Here is a 20,414-nt window from a genome sequence, read left to right on the forward strand (position 1 = left end):
CCTCAAACCCTCGCTGCGTACAGGGCAGGCCATCCTGTTTCAGCCCAGGTTAGGATTGGGCTGTATTTCTCTTATTTGTGACGTTAGTCCAGCTCTCATGTTGTGATAGCTATTTACTGTGGGCACTTCCAGAGGGTCTGAGATTGTCATGCCTTCATCTTTTGCTAGTTTGAAAAGTATTCACATGATATCATCCATCTATGTTCTCCCTGTGCTTAAACCATTGTTTGCTTTACTGCCAAAATCCAACTTTTTGAGAGCATGGTATAGCAGGACATGCTGCTCGTGGACTCTTAGTGCTACAGTTCGTTTTGTTTTGTTTTTAAAAGACTGACAGAGGCATGGTAGAAGGGTCCCTCAGCTGTGTCCCTGTGATGTGCTTCTGTGCACTAGTGTGGACAGGACATTGCACAATGCAAATATCCCAAAAGAGCCATGTCTACAGTGCTGTGGCAGGAACACTGCAATTCCATGTGTAACTGCAAGAGGGAAAAATGATGCCTGGTTGGTGCTACATCTGAAAATGTCTTGTGTCATATTTATCTGTGATTAGAGGGAATTATGCACCCTCACACAAAAAACACCCACAGCCTAGGTTAGAGTGTAAGGTACACCATAAATGTAGTCGATCTCTTGCGTTGCTTGATCCAGGCAGCTCCTTAGCCTGGAAGATTTCAAACATCTTACCCTCAGAGAGCCTTTTTTCTTCTTCTTTAAATGTTGCTCTATTTTCTGAGGTGCTCCCAGCATTCCTTATAGAATTCTTGCATGTTGCAGAGATACTGGAATGTGTTCCTGAAGCAGACTTGCAGCGGCCAAGTCCAGTTAGCATCTAGCAGCAGCTATCGCTTCCTATAAATGTAGCATATATGTTTCCCTGCGTGGCCTACCTGCTTGTATGTTATTTCCTTATTCACATGGCCATAGCCAAAGGAATTCAGTCAATCTAGGACTGTACGAGTTAGTCCATTATAAGTGGATTACACTCTAATCATGCACCACCACTCCCAACTTAATGCAGTTTCAGAATGTTTTCCATAATGACCTCTTTAGCAGGGTTCTTAAGCAGATGCTTGCAACAGGAAAATTCTTTCTTTGGTAGCTTTATTGTAGTCCATTAAGTGAGAAGCATAGGCATATGAAAGATGGGCCTACTCTTTGTCTTAAGGCTGATTTACATGTATGTGAATGTCATGCAGCAACAACTTTGCCTGATGATTTGCAGCGGAACATGTGAACTGCCTCTACCAAACAGTATTGAGTTTCAGGTGAAGGTAAACCTGTCTTGTTTCATCTGCGATGAGTGCTTTCAACGTGGATGTTAGTACTTCCATGGCAGTCCTGGAGTGATGGCTCACAGTTGAGACACTGTTCACATGTAGCAATATAGCAGGGGTGTCAAACATAAGGCCCAGGAACCGGATGCGGCCCGCAGAAGCTTTTAATCTGGCCCTTAGGCTCTCAGCTGCAGAGCAGTGCCAAGGCATTACTGCTTAAAAGGGCAGCCCGCATGAAAATTTGGCTCTGCCATATCTTGAAATATGATCAAGATTTGCATATTTTCTCTTCTGCCATTTGCAGCTAATGAGTTTCTAAGTGAGAAAAAAGTTCCTATTTTTGGTTGTGACCTGTTTAATGACATTACTTCCTGCCTAATGACATCACCTCTGGCCCTCAGGAGGCATCATGAATGTTATTCGACCCGCTGTATGAAATGAGTTTGACACCCCTGCAATATTGCATGGTATGCAATGGGTGATCCTAAATAGGTGGGAACATGCAACGGGAAACAGCTTGTGGAGTTAAAACTCTCTCTGTGCTTTAGTGCAGGAGCTGTTGTTGAACGTGTAAGATTGTCTTAGCATCTCGGACTATTGGTCCCTCTAGGTTAGTATTGTCTACCCTGACTGGCAGTGGCCTTCCAGGATTTAAAGATGGGGCTCTTTCCTGGAGACGCCAGAGATTGAACCTGAGACTTCTGCTTGCAAAGCAGCCACTCTACTAGTGAGTGATGGCACCCCTCCCCTGCATGTCTCCAGTCCTATTAGCTAAGCTTATGAACCAAACAATGTAGAATTTTTTTTTACTTTAATGCAGGGAGGGTTTCTACATTTGATGAGTACAGTGGTGCTGCAGCAGTGGTTCTCAAACGTTTTAGAACTGGGACCCAGTTTTTAGAATGACAATCTGTTGGGATCCACCAGAAGATATGTCATGGCCAGAAGTGATGTTATCAAGCAGGACCATTTTTAACACCCCACCATACAACAAATGAGAATCTAATTAAATAAATTAAAAGGTTACAGTAAGTTTAAAAAACTGTTTAAATAAGAATCCTCCTAATCCACCAAGCAGCTGAAAAAAAAAAATTCCTTAAACATCCCAAAGGCTGCAATCCTATCCACACTTACCTAGAAGTCCCATTGACTACATTTCCCCAAATGCAGTCACATATCATGGGAGCATCAAGTCTAATATATTAAAAATAAAACATTGAAATGAATGGGGACTCACCTGAAATTGGCTTGCGACCCATCTAGTGGGTCCCGATCCACAGTTTGAGAAACACTGTGTTAGAGTTTTTAACCATTCCACCATGCTGTTTTCCAGGCCTAAATTGCTACCCATTGGGAAAAATATGCTCTTATTAGGGTTAAAGGTGCATTTAGGGATTGTTGGGTCTATTGTGGGGTCAGCTCATTTTGGACATTCTTTTGTGTCTTGATGTCTCATCCCCAGTGTAGATAGTCCTCTCTTGCTGTGTCACACCTTGAGAAGGGTAAGGCAGGCCACTTCTCAATTACGAAGGAGTCCTGTGCCCCAGTTAGCATATGGCTTATGTTTGAGTTTCTAATGAAGTTGGTGAGAGAAGTCAAGGTTGGAAGTACTACTTTACTAACCACAAATGGTCTTGTTTACCTCACATGTAATAAGAATAGGCCCTCAGTTTGGCTGTACTTGTCATAAGAGGCGACTAAACAGCCACTGGGTAGATGGGACTCATCAGCCTGGGAAGGCAGCTCATCTGAGAGAAGGAAAACTCTGATCCCAAACCTCCACTGCCTTGTGGCTACATCCAGTTATGAAAAAGGCTTCAGGAGTCAACCTCGAGGCAAAATCCGGAGCCGGAGTCCCTGAAGCAGTTTGTGGCTGAACACAGTCACGTTCTGGCAACTCCTGCGACGCCGCTGGAACCAACTGTATTGGCCTCTGCCTTTCCATTGGACCATTTCAGTGACGTGGAGAGGGGGGATTTGCTGCATGGGTAACAGCCTATCCTCCATACCTACTTTACCCAGGCTTCACGCACTGGAGAGGACACTCTGTTCCAGAACCACCATTCAGAGCGTGACACCATAGTCTTCCGAGACTGAAGGATGCCAACAAGAACCTCACATGTAAACTCCCTAAGCATCTCCCAGGATATGGCATTGTTTTGCAGGGCTGAATATGAGCACCAGGCAATGTTGTCATGAAATTTTCCAAGGCAAAACTTCTTTCAAACCAGCTAGTGAAGGGAGTGCAGGAGTGGGGTTTGTCCAACGAACCAAAGTTGGCCTTTAATTCAAAAAGCTATGGGACCTGAGTTTCTTTGCCGAAATAACATGAGAATGACCTGGGAGTCTCCTCCCAGGGATGCAGTTTCAAAAAGATTGACACTCAGTGGCTTGGCTGGTCCCACTCCTTTCCATTATTTTTATCTGGAGATCTCATTGGACATAGCTAGTCGTAGTAACAGGCTAAATAGAAGGCCCCTCCCAGTGGCTACACCACTTTCTACCTGGAAATACTTTAGGGCAGTGGTCTTTAACTTTCTTCATGCCTGCTGTTGGCATCCTTCAGTCTCGGAAGACTATGGTATCGCACTCTGAATGGTGGTTCTGGAACAGAGTGTCCTCTCCAGTGCGCAAAGCCTGGGTAAAGTAGGTATGGAGGATAGGCTGTTACCCATGCAGCAAATCCCCCTCTCCACGTCGCTGAAATGGTCCAATGGAAAGGCAGAAGCCAATACGGTTGGTTCCAGCGGCGCTGCAGGAGTTGCCAGAACGCGACTGTGTTGCCAGCCATGAACTGCCTCAGGGACTCCGGCTCCGGATTTTGCCTCGAGGTTGACTCCTGAAGCCTTTTCCATAACTGGATGTAGCCACAAGGCAGTGGAGGTTTGGGATCAGAGTTTTCCTTCTCTCAGATGAGCTGCCTTCCCAGGCTAACGAGTCCTATCTACCCGGTGGCTGTTTAGTCACCATGACCCCAGTAAATACATAAAATATGAGACTGGGACCCACCACCTATCCCATGCCTCTCCAAGTCCTGATCTGCCCACTTCCCACTTCTGTTGCACACCCACCCACCCCCTGCCCATTGCATTAACCCCCTACTTTGTCTTTGCAAAAACCCGGTGAGGTAGCAACCTGAGCACGCCTTAAGAGCTGTGGGGCAAGACAGCAAGAAGTGGCTGTGCAAGATTGTATCAAGAACTCTGATAAGGCAGTACTGTTATTGGATTGGATCCAAGCCCTCTCTTGAACAGGCTTTGGAAAGTTGCTGTGACCCTTAAAATGAGACGACATGATCCCACTGGGGTCACGACTCACAGGTTGAAGAACACTGCTTTAGGGTATTTACAAATGGAAATTATGGGTTTTTACCTCTGGTGAGATGGTGCACAGTTGCCAGCCAATCAGTGCTGTTCAGATCTCGAAGAATGTGCTGAAGAGCGGCCCCTCAGCTCAAGTAAATTTCTCTTGTTCATATCCTGAGCATCTACCTGCAGAACCACACTGTCTCGCTGAATACCGTCTGCCATCAGTATTCTTAGCTAGACTGAAATTCATGCGTGTGTTATGGATCAGCCATTGCTCATTTAAGAATGAGAACAGGGCAAAAAATGAAATCTAGGGCGTCATCCTTTCTTTTATCCTTCCCTCCCTCTTGGGAGTAGCTTTGCACAAAATATTGTGAGCTTTTTAGTTTCTTTCCCATCTGCCCCCAGATACTCCCAGCAATATAACAAATAGTCTCTTAAGCTTGTTCCTAATGGAATGGTAATTTTGTGTTCGCAAAGGATTTAGAGCAGCAGATCAGTTTGCAGTGCTGCTAATGCTGAAACGCCCATCTTGCTCTGAGCACAGTTGGCAAGAAAGGCAAGAAGAACCTGACATGCTAACAGGGGCTGCACAGCGAAGGGGTGGGATTTTCTTCCTGTAGGGACTCAAAGCATCCTCTTGAATGGCTCTTTGAGGCCGTCGGGGATGGAGTCCTCTTATTAGCTATTATAAGCTTGCAAAGCTCCCTTTTCGTGTTGGCATAGACCCTTACTAGTTTGCAAGGCCATGCTAGGCAAAATCCAACTTGAATGGCAAAATTCCTGTAGGAGTCGTTGTGTCACTTATATTTGTTTGCAAAGTGCTATGAACCTTGGTGGTTTGGTTTAGATAACGATAATAGTAAAGAAAATCCTGAGGCAAGTAAACTGTGGGCTTGGCATATCTTACACTACTGTGCTTGGTTTATAAATACAGATGTGGAAAAGAATCAGTTTTCTGTGCACCAATTCTGAACTACATAGCACTGCTGTCAGTCACTATTGTGTGTGTGTGTGTGTGTGTGTGTGTGTGTGTGTGTGTAGCAGAGTTCATCAGTCAGAACTTAGCTATGAAGATCAAGGAATCTGGGATCTCAGAATCTCAACTCCCATATTTCAGAACATGTTTCTAGCTCTTAAGGTTAGAGAGAGAGAGAGAGAGAGAAACCTGAAGACACTTGTGTTCCCTTTCTGCTAAATAATTGGGTGTCTGAGAGAAGCTGAACTGAACTTCCAGATGGGATTGTCATAAGCCCCAATAGACTTGGGAAGCTGCCTTATGCTGATCTAGCCCATTGGTTGGTCTTGCTCAGCGGTTCTCAAACTTCTTAGTGCCATGACCTACCTTGACATCCATGACGGGTCATGACACGATTTTCTCTATAACACTGTAATGTCTTCTAAGGAAGCCCCCGGAGGATGGTTTCGGGTTGTGCTGGGCCTGTGACACCATTCCATGGTGTCTGCGAGCCCCAGAATGTCCTGTCGAAGTGACTTCTCATCAAACTGGATGTTGCTTCTGATAGCTTCCACAGGGTTTTCTGGAGTCTTTGGAGGCCAGTGGAGTGGATCTCGGGCCTGGTACAACCTGGAAGCAGCCCCCTGGGGATTCCCCAAGGGACATGCTACAGGGAGTATTGTTCCATGGGTTTGCAGCCCAGCTCAGTTTGGGTCACAGTCTGAGAAATGCTGGTCTTGCTCAATATTCTCAAACACTGACTGGCAGCAGCTCTCCAAGATTTCAGGTGTGGATCTCACCCCTACTTGGAGAGTCCATACTTTGGACCTTGGTCTTTCTGCATGCAATTAGCTGCCCTACCATTGAGTATTGACCCATCTCCCATACTGTTTCTCATTACCCCCACAACTCTTCACACCTGCAGCCTTCAGTCACTCTTCTTCAATCTGTAAAATGAAGAAAAGTTGGAAACCAGTAAGCAGCACAGTTGCAAGTACCTAGGATTTGCTTCAACTGGGGAGGAGGAATGAAAGCACAGTCCTGTACGTGTTTACTCAGAAATAAGTCCCATTATGTTCCATGGAAATTAGTCCCAGGAAAGTGTGCTTTGGGTTGCACCCTTGGGGAATAAGCAGTAGACTTCACGGAAGTAAATTATATTGGGTAACTAGATCAGACCTGCAAATGAAGCAGGTTATGGCTATGTACTTATGTACAATATGTATGCATATTTTCCCCTCTTGCCACATCTGATATTTTAGTTGCAGAATTTTAGACTTTTAGAAACTGGACAAGTTGCAAGCCTTTTGAGTACTAGTTGCTTGCTCAATGACATGGTGCTTTAACAGCCATCAAGCTTGTCTTTGCATCATGGTAGTTTAAAAAATAATGTATTTATGACTTCCTTTTGCTTTCTAATTTATAACAACGGATGCACATTTTGTAACAGGATCACAAGCACGCAATTTAGCTAAGCAACAAGGCCGGTGTGATGGTTTCCTTTGGGAACAAAATAGGTTTTTCAGCCCATCAGTATCAAGTGGCCAATTCAGCTCTGGCCGGATTCAGTTCTGGGTCAAATTGCCCATGTGCTGTTTCTGTCAGGTGGATCCAACCCTGCACATCATTTGAGATGTCCTCATTTAACATGTTGCTCACTGATCTGCAACCTTAAATGTGTGAACTGCCTCTTTTAAAAAGTATTATGCCAGATGATGATATAAAATCTAGGAGGGTGGACCTCTGATAGTTAGTTCCCAAATGCAAGTTATGGCTTCATGCATTTGCATATTTGATATTTGCAATAATATAGGCAGATGTGGCACAGGAAGTCCTTGGCTGAAGCTCCTGATGCCTTTTCCTTGTCTGAAAAGCAGCTGCAGAGGGAGCAGCACTGTAGCCATAGCTGGGGGTTCTGCGGTAAGTACTGCAGGTGCTGCAATGTGTTGTTTAAGCGGCCTCTCCCACTCACTTTCAGTACTATTTGCCTGCCCATTGCCACTGCTGCCTGGAATGGCTTTGTCGGCAAGTGAGAAGGGGCACTTGTATGGCATGTTGGGGTGCTTCCCTTACTTAAAGCACTGCCCCCCTCTGGCTGTCCTACTCAGTCTGTCCGGCTGTATGGAGGGCCAGATTTTAATCAGTGCCATGGTATGGGGAAGGTGAGGCTTAACTCTCTCCCCCACCAATTCCTTGAAGCAAATTTTTCCCCTGAAACACCTTTAGTTATAGAGAGGAAAAGTAATGAAGTAGTAACACTTAACTGTTTTATAGCGTTTATGAGTGTTCAAAAAACTGCACAGTCTGTTATCCTTGCAACACCCCAATAATTAATGAGTTAATTTAGAGGTAAGATTCAAACAGGGACTTCCTGATTCCTAGCACAGACCCTTAGGCTGCAATCCTGTACACATTTATCTGGGAGTAAATCCAGGACTCAGGAGGGTTTACTTACATAAGAACGTAAGAACAGCCCCACTGGATCAGGCCATAGGGCCATCTAGTCCAGCTTCCTGTATCTCACAGCGGCCCACCAAATGCCCCAGGGAGCACACCAGATAACAAGAGACCTGCATCCTGGTGCCCTCCCTTACATCTGGCATTCTGACATAGCCCATTTCTAAAATCAGGAGGTTTCACATACGCGTCATGGCTTGTAACCCGTAATGAATTTTACTTCTAAGTAGATATGCAGTGGCACTATTGGCTATTGCTCTACACCAGGGGTGCTCAAACTTTCAACTTTAGGGATGCTGGACCTTTAACAAGTGTATAGAAGAGAGAATTTCAGCAGGTGTAGCTTGTCATCTGTGGGATGACAAGTTGCATCTGCTGCAATTCTCTCTTCTATACACTTGTTAAAGGTCCAGCATCCCTAAAGTTGAAAGTTTGAGCACCCCTGCTCTACACTACTCCAGCTTAGTAAATCCACCTTTATCGTGCCCCTGTGTTTTCTTCTGCACAGTTAGGTTTTAGGGGAGGCATGATTTGCATTGTAGGATTGGAATGGGAGAGAGGCCTAACTCCCTCCCCTTACCCTACACTGTGTCCCAGATTCAAATTCTTCTCCCTTCTTTGGGCAAGTAAATGACTTTCGGTGATCCAGTCATGGAACTTGCATGACACAGCTAGTCTGACTCTGAATGAGTGGTGCTTCTTCTATTTTTGATGCACATAAGAACAGCCCCACTGGATCAGGCCATAGGCCCATCTAGTCGAACTTCCTGTATCTCACAGCGGCCCCACCAAATGCCCCAGGGAGCACACCAGATAACAAGAGACCTGCATCCTGGTGCCCTACCTTGCATCTGGCATTCTGACATAGCCCATTTCTAAAATCAGGAGGTTGCGCATACACATCATGGCTTGTACCCCGTAATGGATTTTTCCTCCAGAAACTTGTCCCCTTTTAAAGGCATCCAGGCCAGATGCTGTCACCACATCCTGTGGCAAGGAGTTCTACAGACCAACCACACGCTAAGTAAAGAAATATTTTCTTTTGTCTGTCCTAACCCTCCCAATTTTAGTGGATGTCCCCTGGTTCTGGTGTTATGTGAGAGTGTAAAGAGCATCTCTCTATCCACTTTATCCTTCCCATGCATAATTTTGCATGTCTCAATCGTGTCCCCCCTCAGGCGCCTCTTTTCTAGGCTGAAGAGGCCCAAACGCCGTAGCCTTTCCTCATAAGGAATGTGCCCCAGCCCAGCAATCATCTTAGTTGCCCTCTTTTGCACCTTTTCCATTTCCACTATATCTTTTTCGAGATGTGGCGACCAGAACTGGACACGATACTCCAGGTGTGGCCTTACCATAGATTTTTACAACGGCATTATAATATTAGCTGTTTTGTTCTCAATACCTTTTCTAATGATCCCAAGCATAGAGTTGGCCTTCTTTACTGCCGCCTCACATTGGGTCGACACTTTCATCAACTTGTCCACCACCACCGCAAGTTCTCTCTCCTGATCTGTCACAGACAGCTCAGATCCCATTAACCTATATGTGAAGTTTTGATTTTTTGCTCCAATGTGCATGACTTTACACTTACTGACATTGAAGTGCACCTGCCATTTTACTGCCCATTCTTCCAGTCTTCAGAGATCCTTCTGGAGCTCCTCACAATCACTTCTGGTCTTCACCACTTGGAAAAGTTTGGTGTCGCCTGCAAGCCTAGCCACCTCACTGCTTACCCCTGTCTCCAGGTCATTTATGAAGAGGTTGAAGAGCACCGGTCCCAGGACAGATCCTTGGGGCACACCGCTTTTCACCTCTCTCCATTGTAACAATTGCCCATTTGCACCCACTCTCTGTTTCCTGGCCTTCAGCCAGGTCTCAATCCAGGAGAGGACTTGCCCTCTAATTCCCTGACTGTGGAGTTTTTTCAGTAGCATGTGGTGAGGGACCGTGTCGAACGCCTTCTGAAAGTCCAGATATATAATGTTCACGGGTTCTCCCACATCCACATGCCTGTTGACCTTTTCAAAGAATTCTAAAAGGTTCGTGAAGCAAGACTTACCCTTACAGAAGCCATGCTGATTCTCCCTCAGCAAGGCCTGTTCGTCTATGTGTTTTGAGATCCTATCTCTGATGAGGCATTCCGCCATATTACCTGGTATAGATGTTAGGCTGACTGGCCTATAGTTTCCCGGGTCCCCCCTCTTTCCCTTTTTAAAGATCGGTGTGACATTTGCTATCCTCCAATCCTCTGGCACCGTGGCCATTTTGAGGGACGAGTTGTGTATTTTAGTCAAGAGATCTAACTTTAGTCAACATCTTCTCTTTTAACCTCTATCTGACTTAATTCCTTGGTCAGAGGGGCCGTTCAGGCAGCGGTATCTGCCCGAGGTTTGCCGTGAAGACAGATGCAAAGAACTCATTTAATTTCTCTGCCATCTCTAAGTCTCCTTTTATCTCCCCTTTCCCTCCCTCACCATCCAGAGGGCCAACTGCTTCTCTGGCGGGTTTCCTGCTTCTAACATATTTGAAGAAGCTTTTATTATTCCCCTTAATGATGCTGGCCATGCGTTCCTCATAGTCTCTCTTGGCCTCCCGTATCACCTTCTTACATTTCTTTTGCCACAGTTTATGTTCCTTTTTATTCTCTTCATTAGGGCAAGACTTCCATTTACAGAAGGAAGCTTCCTTTCCCTTTATGGCCTCTCTAACTTGACTGGTTAGCCATGTGGGCACTCTCCTGGACTTAGTGGAGCCCTTCTTCCTTTGTGGTATACACTTCCGCTGGGCCTCTTACTGTTGATTTGAGCAACCTCCATGATCTCTGTAGAGACGGGACTCTTTTTACCTTCCCTTTCAACCTCCTAACCAGCCTCCTCATTTGAGGGAAGTCCACTCATCGAAAATCAAGGTTTTTTGTGAGAGCTTTGCCCTGTATTCTTCCCCCGACGTGCATGTCGAAACGTATCGCAGCATGATCACTGTTCCCCAATGGCTCAGTAACACTGACATCTCTAACCAGGTCCTGAGTACCGCACAATATTAAATACAGAGTCACCTGTCCTCTGGTGGGCTCCATGACTAGCTGCTCTAAGGCACAGTCATTTAGCATGTCAAGGAATCCAGTCTCTTTTTCGTGACCAGAACACAAATTGACCCAGTCAATATGAGGATAATTGAAGTCCCCCATGAACATCACTGATATTTCATTCATCCTTCGATATCTTTGCCTCTTTCTTCCCTTTTCTACCTTAACCCATTTCTGCCCAGCCCACAGGTGTACACATTTGATCCCTTCTATGTATATGCAATGTTGGGCAGAAATGGCTTTATGGTCTTCCCCCACAAGTCCAGGAGAGGCACTGACTTTTTGTACATGGGTGATGCTATATAAACAATACTGGTACTACTATCTGAAACGAGACTTGCCCATTTTCCCCATGAAAGGAAGAGAAAGTATCTTGCTATGGGCATTAAAACCATGGTGCTATTGTTGCTGGGTATTTTGCCACAGTGCTTTGGGTGCCCCCTTGTGCCGTGTGGGGATGCGAGAACTGTCTGGCACTTTTCTGTCCAAAAGCATCCCTGGTTACATTTGGGTGGTGTAAGCTAATTTCTCTTGATATTTAAGCACAGACTGACAATAAAAATACTTGTTGCTGTTTCCATGTAGCTTTTTTTTTTCTGGGATACTGCCCTTTTTCCCGCAACACCCGGGCCACACTCTTAGTGCCACCGGTCTCAACCTGCCTGACACCCTCTTCCACCTCTGTTCTCCTCTCCGTCTTCTGAACAATCTATTCTTCTTTTTCCTTCTTCATCTGTGCCTGACCCATTTCTCGTTTCACTCCTCCTTCCCAGCTGATCCCTCCCCCTGCTCTGAATCTGCCGGCTGTGGTTTTTCTCATTCTCTCTGGGAGATGTGACAGCCTTTGGAATAGTATTATCTATGAAAAAGCCATATCCGGAGTTGAAAAATCTGACGTGGCTCCCCAAGCAGCAGGGATGGATCGTAGCGAGAATTTCATTCTCCGTCGGCTTTTCTTTGATGGCAGTGACTGATTATTTATGCTACTGGCATTTCTCTCAGTGCAGATTTGAGCACTGAACTGAAAAGACTAGAGACTAGTAGGTTACTGAAATATCAGTGTCTTGGGGTACATGCTATATGTCAAAAGGGACCTTCTCTAATTGCATAAGCCTCAGGTATGCATTTTACATTTACTTACCAGGTCCAAAACTGATGATTACAAATTAAGACTGCTCTACTGTGTTTTTCTGCTAGATCAAAAAGTGTTTGATTTAGGCGTTTTGTAAAAATAAAATAAAAATGCAAATATACTTCAGCAGTATTGGGAATGCATGAGAAGATGTAATTGACTGGTTTTATGTTCCTGCTCAGGCATCAGTGCAATGCAAAATCTAAGCTATTAAAATTGAAACAGGATTTTGAACATTTGTTGGTTTTGGTCATTATAATATTTAAATCTGGCTAGTTCCCCCCCCCCCTTCTAAACTGCAGGAATGCAAAGAAAATGCCAGTAGGAAACCTGGAGTATGATTAGTGCAGAATTAAAACCTCATTACTACCTGTGAACAAATATGTGGCTGTTTATGTATGAATTGGGAGGTGTAACTGGTGGATTCATGTCTGACTGTCTCTCTGAGCCAGGTAACTGCTGCATGGACAGGTGGAATTGCCTTCTCTGGGAATTCACAAAATGTTGTGGTTTAGGTTCTGGCAGAGGTGCGAATGTGCACTTGAAAGCTGGCCAGCGGGTCCAACCCACAACTGAAATGCCAAAATGTTTAGTCCATAACTCAGACAGACTGTGAGTCATGAAGAGAGACTGCTGCTAATTACCGCTAATAATTATGCTGGTTCCTTCATTTGTTTTCAAAGCAGCCAAAATTGTGCAAGTAGTTCTTGAGGTGGAAGGAGAGACGAATTGAGCTGTGAAAGTAAGTCTTGAGTCAAAGGGAGCTCTATATTTGGAGAAGCATCCTCAGTGGCCTTCCCCCCCCCCCACTCCCCAGGCATCCTGCCTTGCCTCCTGTATCACCTGGCAAACTGCTTTTGAGTCCTTCTAAAGCACCTTGTGATATGGCATGTTGGTTAGTTTGTTTAGAGCAGTGTTTCTCAACCAGTGGTATGGGTACCACCAGTGTACTTGAGGTGGTGTCTGGGGGTACTCACCTGGTGGACACCTGCCACCTGGCAGTGAGACCAGGAACGCGATGCAACAAACAGCAGTAGGAGGCTCAACTTGGCAGGCAGAGCTCCAAGGCATGCTTTTCTGCATTCAAAAAAGCCCTCCCATCCACCCTGAGCCTCTTGCTCACGTTTGTCGCATCGCATCTGGCCTCCCAACCCAGAAGTAGCTGGTGGTGATGTCATCACCAGTTACTTCTGGTGGTACTTTGAATAGGCGAACCATGTGAAGGGGTACAACAGAGGGCAAACCTTGAGGAACACTCTTTTAGAGGGAAAAGGGAAGAAAATAATCACTGGGCCAGCACAAGTCAAATGTGTAAGCTTCAGTAACTCTTTGGAGCCAGAATTTCTACGTACCTTGAATATCTAAGGACTGCCTTAAATGCCTAATGCAGTGATTTTCAACCTTTGTCGTCTCACGGCACACTGACAAGGTACTAAAATTGTCAAGGCACACCATCAGTCTTTTGACAATTGACAAGGCACACTGTGCTGTTGGTGGGGGGCTCACATCTCCCAATGGCCCTATTAATAAATGACCCTCTCTCAAACTCCCGTGGCACACCTGCAGACCATTTGTGGTACACCTATGTGCCATGGCACAGTGGTTGAAAATGGCTGGTCTAATGTGTCAGAAAAAACCTATGTGGCAAAATAGGCACATGTTCTTTCTCCCACCCAAGTGACACCTTTGGTAGAAAATTTCTACCTTGTGTGAAGAAGCTTTGACAAATGGGGAAGATCATCTCTGAAGATACAACAGAGACTCTCATCTTGGGAGTGGTTGGGGAACAAATAATGAGGAAAGAGCAAATGGCAAAAGTTTAAAGCAGTTAGTTTGCACGCTACCGAGTCTGCTAATAGTGATGGTATTGTGCTTTTGTCTCCTCATTTTGGGGTGGGCCTTTTCACCAACTATCAAAGGGCACATTTGGTCAGCTGGCTGTTCTACTCCAACACCCAAGATCTTGCTGATAATTATAGCTATATTCAAAATAGTATTGAGCACCATGACTGATTGGTCTTTGAGGAAAATCAAGGTGACAAACACTTTCCATTCATCCTGGATCAGGCCATTTTTCTTGGTTAGGAACGCAATTTCTCCTACACTCTGCAGCTGATACACAAAGGCAGCTGATTTCTTTCTCTGAATTCTGGGTAATTCTCTGGTTCAGGTGAAATCAACATACTGCTATTGTTTTCCTCCTTCTGTTATAAGCAACATCAGTGTGCAGTCTTGAATACAGTCAGAGGTCAAGTTGTAAACTTTGAAGTATAGGAGCTCAACCTCCCCCTAGCAATGCCTCGCTAAGAAGACTATATAACAGCAACAAAGTCAACTTTAAATTTATACACATTAGAGTGCTTTGTTCTCCTCCCATCATGTCTATGTTGAAACTAATTGTATTCATTTAAATATACAGGTCATGTCTGTCTAAACACTTGGAGTGGGGAGCAATAGTTTTTAAAGCAAATGTACAAAACCCACTTTAAAAGTTATAAACATTGATTTTTAAAAAAATTCCAAATATAAAATGTACAAGAGTACATCTTATGCATGTTGACTCAGAAATGAGTTTTGCTTTCATCACCTGTGTCTTCTGGAACTCCTTATGACATCAAATGTGGTAAATAAGCCCCCACTCTCTTCTATAAGAAAAATGATCCAGCCATACCTTTTCTCCTTCAGTCTACTGGGCCTCCTCTGCTCTTTACCTACCTATTGACCACCTGCATCCATGGACAGGCTAGACTGGCACTATACCCCTGGGCAAATTTCTTATTTACAGCTTGTTCAAATTATTCAGATTTCTTTCACAGCTTGCCAATTGCTGTGCCTGAGGCTCAGATAATTTTGAAAATGCAGCACCTGGGCATTCTAGCTGATGACATCACTAGAAGTCTGGAAGGTGCACTCTTCCCTGCCCCGGGACACAATGAAGTCATTTGTTTGAGAAAGTGCATAGTATAAGCATAGCCTTTTGGCTTTATGTATTTTTATCCATGTTTATCCCATCCTACACACACACTTTTTTTTTCATTATCATAAAACCTTTATTGGCATTAAAAACAATTAAATACACAGGGTAAAATTTAAACATTTAAACTTCGTTATGGATCATGCTTTCATTATCGCATCCCACGTAATAGTTCATGAGCGACTACTTTTTTTAATAACAGTCACCAGGAAATCTGCTACCAAGTTTGTTATTACTTCGGAGCTATCCTCGAGGAGGAAGCCCACACGCCCTACACACATACACATGTGCACGCACAAGGTGAGTGCCCAAGGCAGCTCACAACATAAACAATATATACAAAAAGCCTCTCAAAACTTCAAAATGTATAAAAGGTAAGCATTATACATTTATCAAATGATACAAATATAAAATCAGCAGCACAAAAAAAACCCCACAATAAAAGTAGAATACTACACCTAGAAACCTTTCTACTTGAAGCAAATCCATTGCCAGATTTTGTCCAATATAAACTACTGATTGTCAGCAAAATTGCTCTTCATACAATCCCCACTTTATGGCTTGCCTCTCTGGCTGGAAAGGTGAAATGAAAAAACCCTGTGTTTTCAAGAGTGCGAACGCAATCCATTTAAGGAGCAGATTCTTCATATTCTTGATTATCTCTCATTAATTGAGGGTGAATAAATTAATGTACATGGATTATAGTGGGACAAGGAAGTTGTCCAAAATGTAAGCATTGGGTAAGCCATTGAGCAGGTTGCTAATTGTTGCTATTGAGAATCAATGGTTGCGATTCATACGGTACAAGTTGCTTTATTGAAATCCTAGGGGAGTGTGTGCGCCTGGGATGATGTCTGAGGTCTCTCAGAAGAAAGCATGCATACTAGAGTATACTGCTTCAGAAAGAAAGCTGGTGTAATAGTACTGAAGCTGATGGTACCATGCTCCAGTAATGTCAGCATTGTGCCTTGATGCTCAAAGGTGTGGGATGGATGTGGGCATCTGCAGGTGCATGTTGTGATGGATGGGATGATGTTCTGCCTGCCCAGAATGTTTAAACCAATGACCTTACCCCCAGAGATGGAATGTTCAGGCCTTGAGAGTGGTCACTCGGAGACTTGCATTTGAAGTTCTGAGGTGGGGGGGGGAAGGGAGCTAAATTGAATTTTAGAGACAGTTTGTGGTTAACTTAATAAGTTGATCTGCTTAGCGGGCTGGAGGTTAGCATTTGGCAGTAGTGAGAGACATTTAGCTCTGTTGGAACTGTGTGGAAACTGGAGCTTAAGAGACTCACAGTTGTTGGAGACCAGGAGCGTAGCTGAGGGAGGTCATAGGACCCTAGCCAGTACTCTTCGGGGGTGGGGCTGCCAGGATCCTGCCCCTGTTGCTTCCACCTACCCCCTTCAAACAAGACCAGAGCTGCTCCAGGAGGTCTTAGAAGGTCAGTTCCAGTTTTTCAGGAAAAGTGGAAGTGACATTTTAAGGCCTCGGATCACTCTCCAGAAGTGAGCAGAGCATGTGCGTGTGTCAGGGTTGGCTCTGAAAAGTATGCCCCAAGGTGGCACACCTTCCAGCTTCACCAGTGTTGGACACCTTTTCTCAGGCTGGTCTGTCTTTGCTTAGAAATGCAGGCTAATGTAGGAGTGATTTTTGGTAAAGAAAATCACATCCTGGAAGATGGTCTTTCTGGGTGATAGTATTGTAAAGGGAAGTCTAAGATCTTGCTAGAACCAGACTCCCACAGAGGCTATAGTGCTTAACTAATTGAGCTAGTTTCAGTGGAACAGGAAGTCCTCCACAACGAAAGTTAAATCTGTAGTATACGCACTGGACTGATAGCTCTCTATAACACAATCCTCTGCATGTCTACTTAGAAGTAAGTAGTAGCATTGTATTCAATGGGGCTTACTCCCAGTGTGCAGAGGATTGCAGCCTAACTCACTTCAACAATTAGATTGCAACAATGTAAGACACAGCTTGTTTGCACCTAGCAAGAAGCTGTGATACTAAAATGCTGTGTTGGCAGAAATGAAACAAGTCATCTACCCTCTTTTAGGGATGGAAGCTCTGTAAGAAACGGTGTGTTCTTATGACACATAATCTAAGGCAGGGGTGCTCACACTTTTTTGGCTCGAGAGCTACTTTGAAACCCAGCAAGGCCCGGAGATCTACCAGAGTTTTTTTTACAATGTTCGCGCCATCATAACATATAACATTTATGTGTACAATGTATGTTGGTGTACCTTGAGCCCCACTGAGTATAACAGGACTTACTCCTGAGTAGACATGCCTAGGATTAGGCTGTGAGGCTGCAATCCTAGCCACACTTACCTGGGAGTAAGGCCCATTGAGTACAATGGGCCTTACTCCCGGCGTTTCCTCCCAGAGGCACCTGAAGGGGGGGGTCGGCACTCCGCGATCTACTCATTTTGCCTCGCGATCTACCGATAGATCGCAATCCACCTATTGAGCACCCCTGATCTAAGGTTTTTATGGCTGGTACTATTAGCATTGCAGTAAGACCTGTTGGGGCTTATTGGCCAAGGTCTATGAAGATTTTCATTTCCTAGTGTTTTGCCCACAAGTATGTGTGTTCTTATCCTTTCCAAATTTGAAGTCCTGTGTACATTTGAGGGGAATGTTGTCTTCAACATAATGCCTGTCCTCAGTGTTTCACTGCCCTAAGAACTTATAGGAGAGGACCACTGAAGCCACATTTGTTCATTAAACAGTATTCTGCTACCGCAGCACGCACCTTTTGTGATCATGCACTGATTTTTCTCCCTTATTCAGGAGTAAATGTCACACAAGTCACAATATGTGATGTACACTGAAGAACATTGAGCAGGTGCAGAGATGACCTGGGATAATTACCCAGCTGTGTTTCTAGTTTGCCAAGCAAATGCCACCTTGCTAAGTCATGCAGCTTCCTATTAAGAGAATTTAATGACATTTTATTTTTTTCTCTTGCCAGCAGCTCACCTTCAATAGTGGCCCCTTTACTGCTTGGATGCTTGTGCCTTGACCCCTCTGTCTGTCTTGACGGGAGGATTGGTTCCTACACACTGCTTCTGATCAATATTTGAATCTGATCCATTGTTTGTTAAAAAAAAAAGTCTTAATTTGTTTGGATTCTCCTGGGAGCTTCATGATGCATTTGCACACTCCATGGAGTCATGACAGTACAGTATGAATGTCCAGCTGTTGTGGACTGGGCTGACCCCAGAAAAATAGGGCAGTGTGGCAAAGAAAGCTGTAGCGTTAAGGGCGCCTGGTATATCTTGCTGGAAGCTACACACCAGCTGAGACTGACTAGATGAGCAATAGGGAGCATTACCGCGTCAGAAAGCTTGATGCCGGCATGTAGTGCAAATTGGTGAATGCAAATATTGCCAGAAGAGCCTGCGACTGCTGCGGAATAAATTATTCTTACGATATCCATGCTTTGCCTCTGACCCAAATTTTGAGCAAAAATAACTGAACTGTGGAACTGAGCGGGCTCCGGAGAGCTCCTAGTGAAGAGCTGTGCAGGCAGCTGAAATTCACTGAATGGGGAAAGTGGATTTTCTGAAGACTGGCAGGCCAGGGATGGAGGATACCCCAGGAAAATGTCTGTAAGGCACTACATTACCCTGCAGAGCATGTTGTGCGTCAGCGCATTGTTATGCTAGTAGCTGTTTTTTTAAAAAATATATATACAGGTATTTATATACCGCCTTTCTTGGTCGTCAGATTTCTCCTCAGACTTTATTCAAGGCGGTTTACGTAGGCAGGCTGATTAAATCCCCGTAGGGATTTTTACAATTGAAAGAAGGTTCTGTCTTTCAAGAACCATCACAGTCCAGATGTTTCACTCTGATCTGGTTTCACATTCTGGCCTCCATCCTCCCACGCTCAGAGCAGATGGAATAACTCGGCTCAGCTTGTCAGCTGCTTCAAGGTCGCACGGTGCCGGTGGCCTCGAACTGGCGACCTTGTGGATGTTAATCTTCAGGCAAATGGAGGCTCTACCCTCTAGACCAGACCTCCTGCCCTGTTTGTCCAAAAGGGCCCTGGGCTAGCCCTCTGGGAGCAGATGCACCTAGTGGGGGCCTAGTGGGGCCACTGTGATTTGGAGCCAAAGTATGTCTGAATCGAACCCATTGTTAATTGACTGCTTAACACAGTGGTTGACTGGAAGCGTCCCTTTTTTGTAAGAAAAACAGTGTGTTAGGTTGGTGGTGCACTCTGGCTCAGGACTGCAGCACAGGGAGGTGGAACACTTCCACTGGCACTATTTTCTAACTGACCACCACCACTCGCCCCCCCCCAAGCGTCTATTGTTTTATCTCCAAAATGTTTATTTCCTGCAACCAGCTTTTTCAAGTGGGGGAAGGGATTTTCAGCAAGAAAATGGAGTAGAGAAAGTCTGAGTTCCCCTACCCATGAATCCAGTTGGATCCAATCCTGTGCAGCTTTTGTTTAAACAGGTATATGTTCTGCGTTAAGCCCACCAATAAAAAAGAAGCGTTGCTTAATGTATCCCTTGGTCCTGCACGTGGAATATAATTGCACGAGGACTGGGAACTACCTTGTAAGCACCGGTAGAAATGACTGATAAAACTCCTCTGCCATGCCATTTTCTGATCTTAATTATTTGCAAGCAGGTAAACAACATTGTATGTTGCTCTGAATGGCTTTTGGGCAGAAAGGTAAATACAGGCGGCAGCGGCGGTGGTGGTATCCTCCCCCACTCCACCAAAATTTGAGATACTTGCATCAGCAATAAAATAATTATCCTTGTTTGGAGCCAGCCAATATCGGAGGACGAGGTGATTCAAAAGGCCCACACATTCTTATATGTGTTGTCCACACTGACTTGTATCTAATTCGTTTCTTCATCTTCACACAGTAAGTGAAACATAACAATCATAATTTCCTAAAGCTGGTGATGTTTGAAAAGACGAGCCAGTATTTTGTGAGGGCAGCAGGGTTTGTCTTGGCAACTGCCATTCCCCCTCCCTACAGTTCTCCTTGGGATAACGCTATCAGATGTCGCAGCATCATTCAAGGGGGGCATTCTGAGGCCAATATGGCAACCATCATGAGAAATCTAGCTCTACCAAGAGTAGTTTGCCCCCAAAGTTTGACCTACCCTCCCCCCCCAGGAGATCACTAAAATGACTTCCATCTTTCACCATACACAAATTGAGCAGAGGAAGGTGTATGTTCATTTCAGCTGGA

The sequence above is a fragment of the Tiliqua scincoides genome, chromosome 1, assembly GCF_035046505.1.
Source record: "Tiliqua scincoides isolate rTilSci1 chromosome 1, rTilSci1.hap2, whole genome shotgun sequence".
In the NCBI taxonomy this organism is placed as follows: domain Eukaryota; kingdom Metazoa; phylum Chordata; class Lepidosauria; order Squamata; family Scincidae; genus Tiliqua; species Tiliqua scincoides.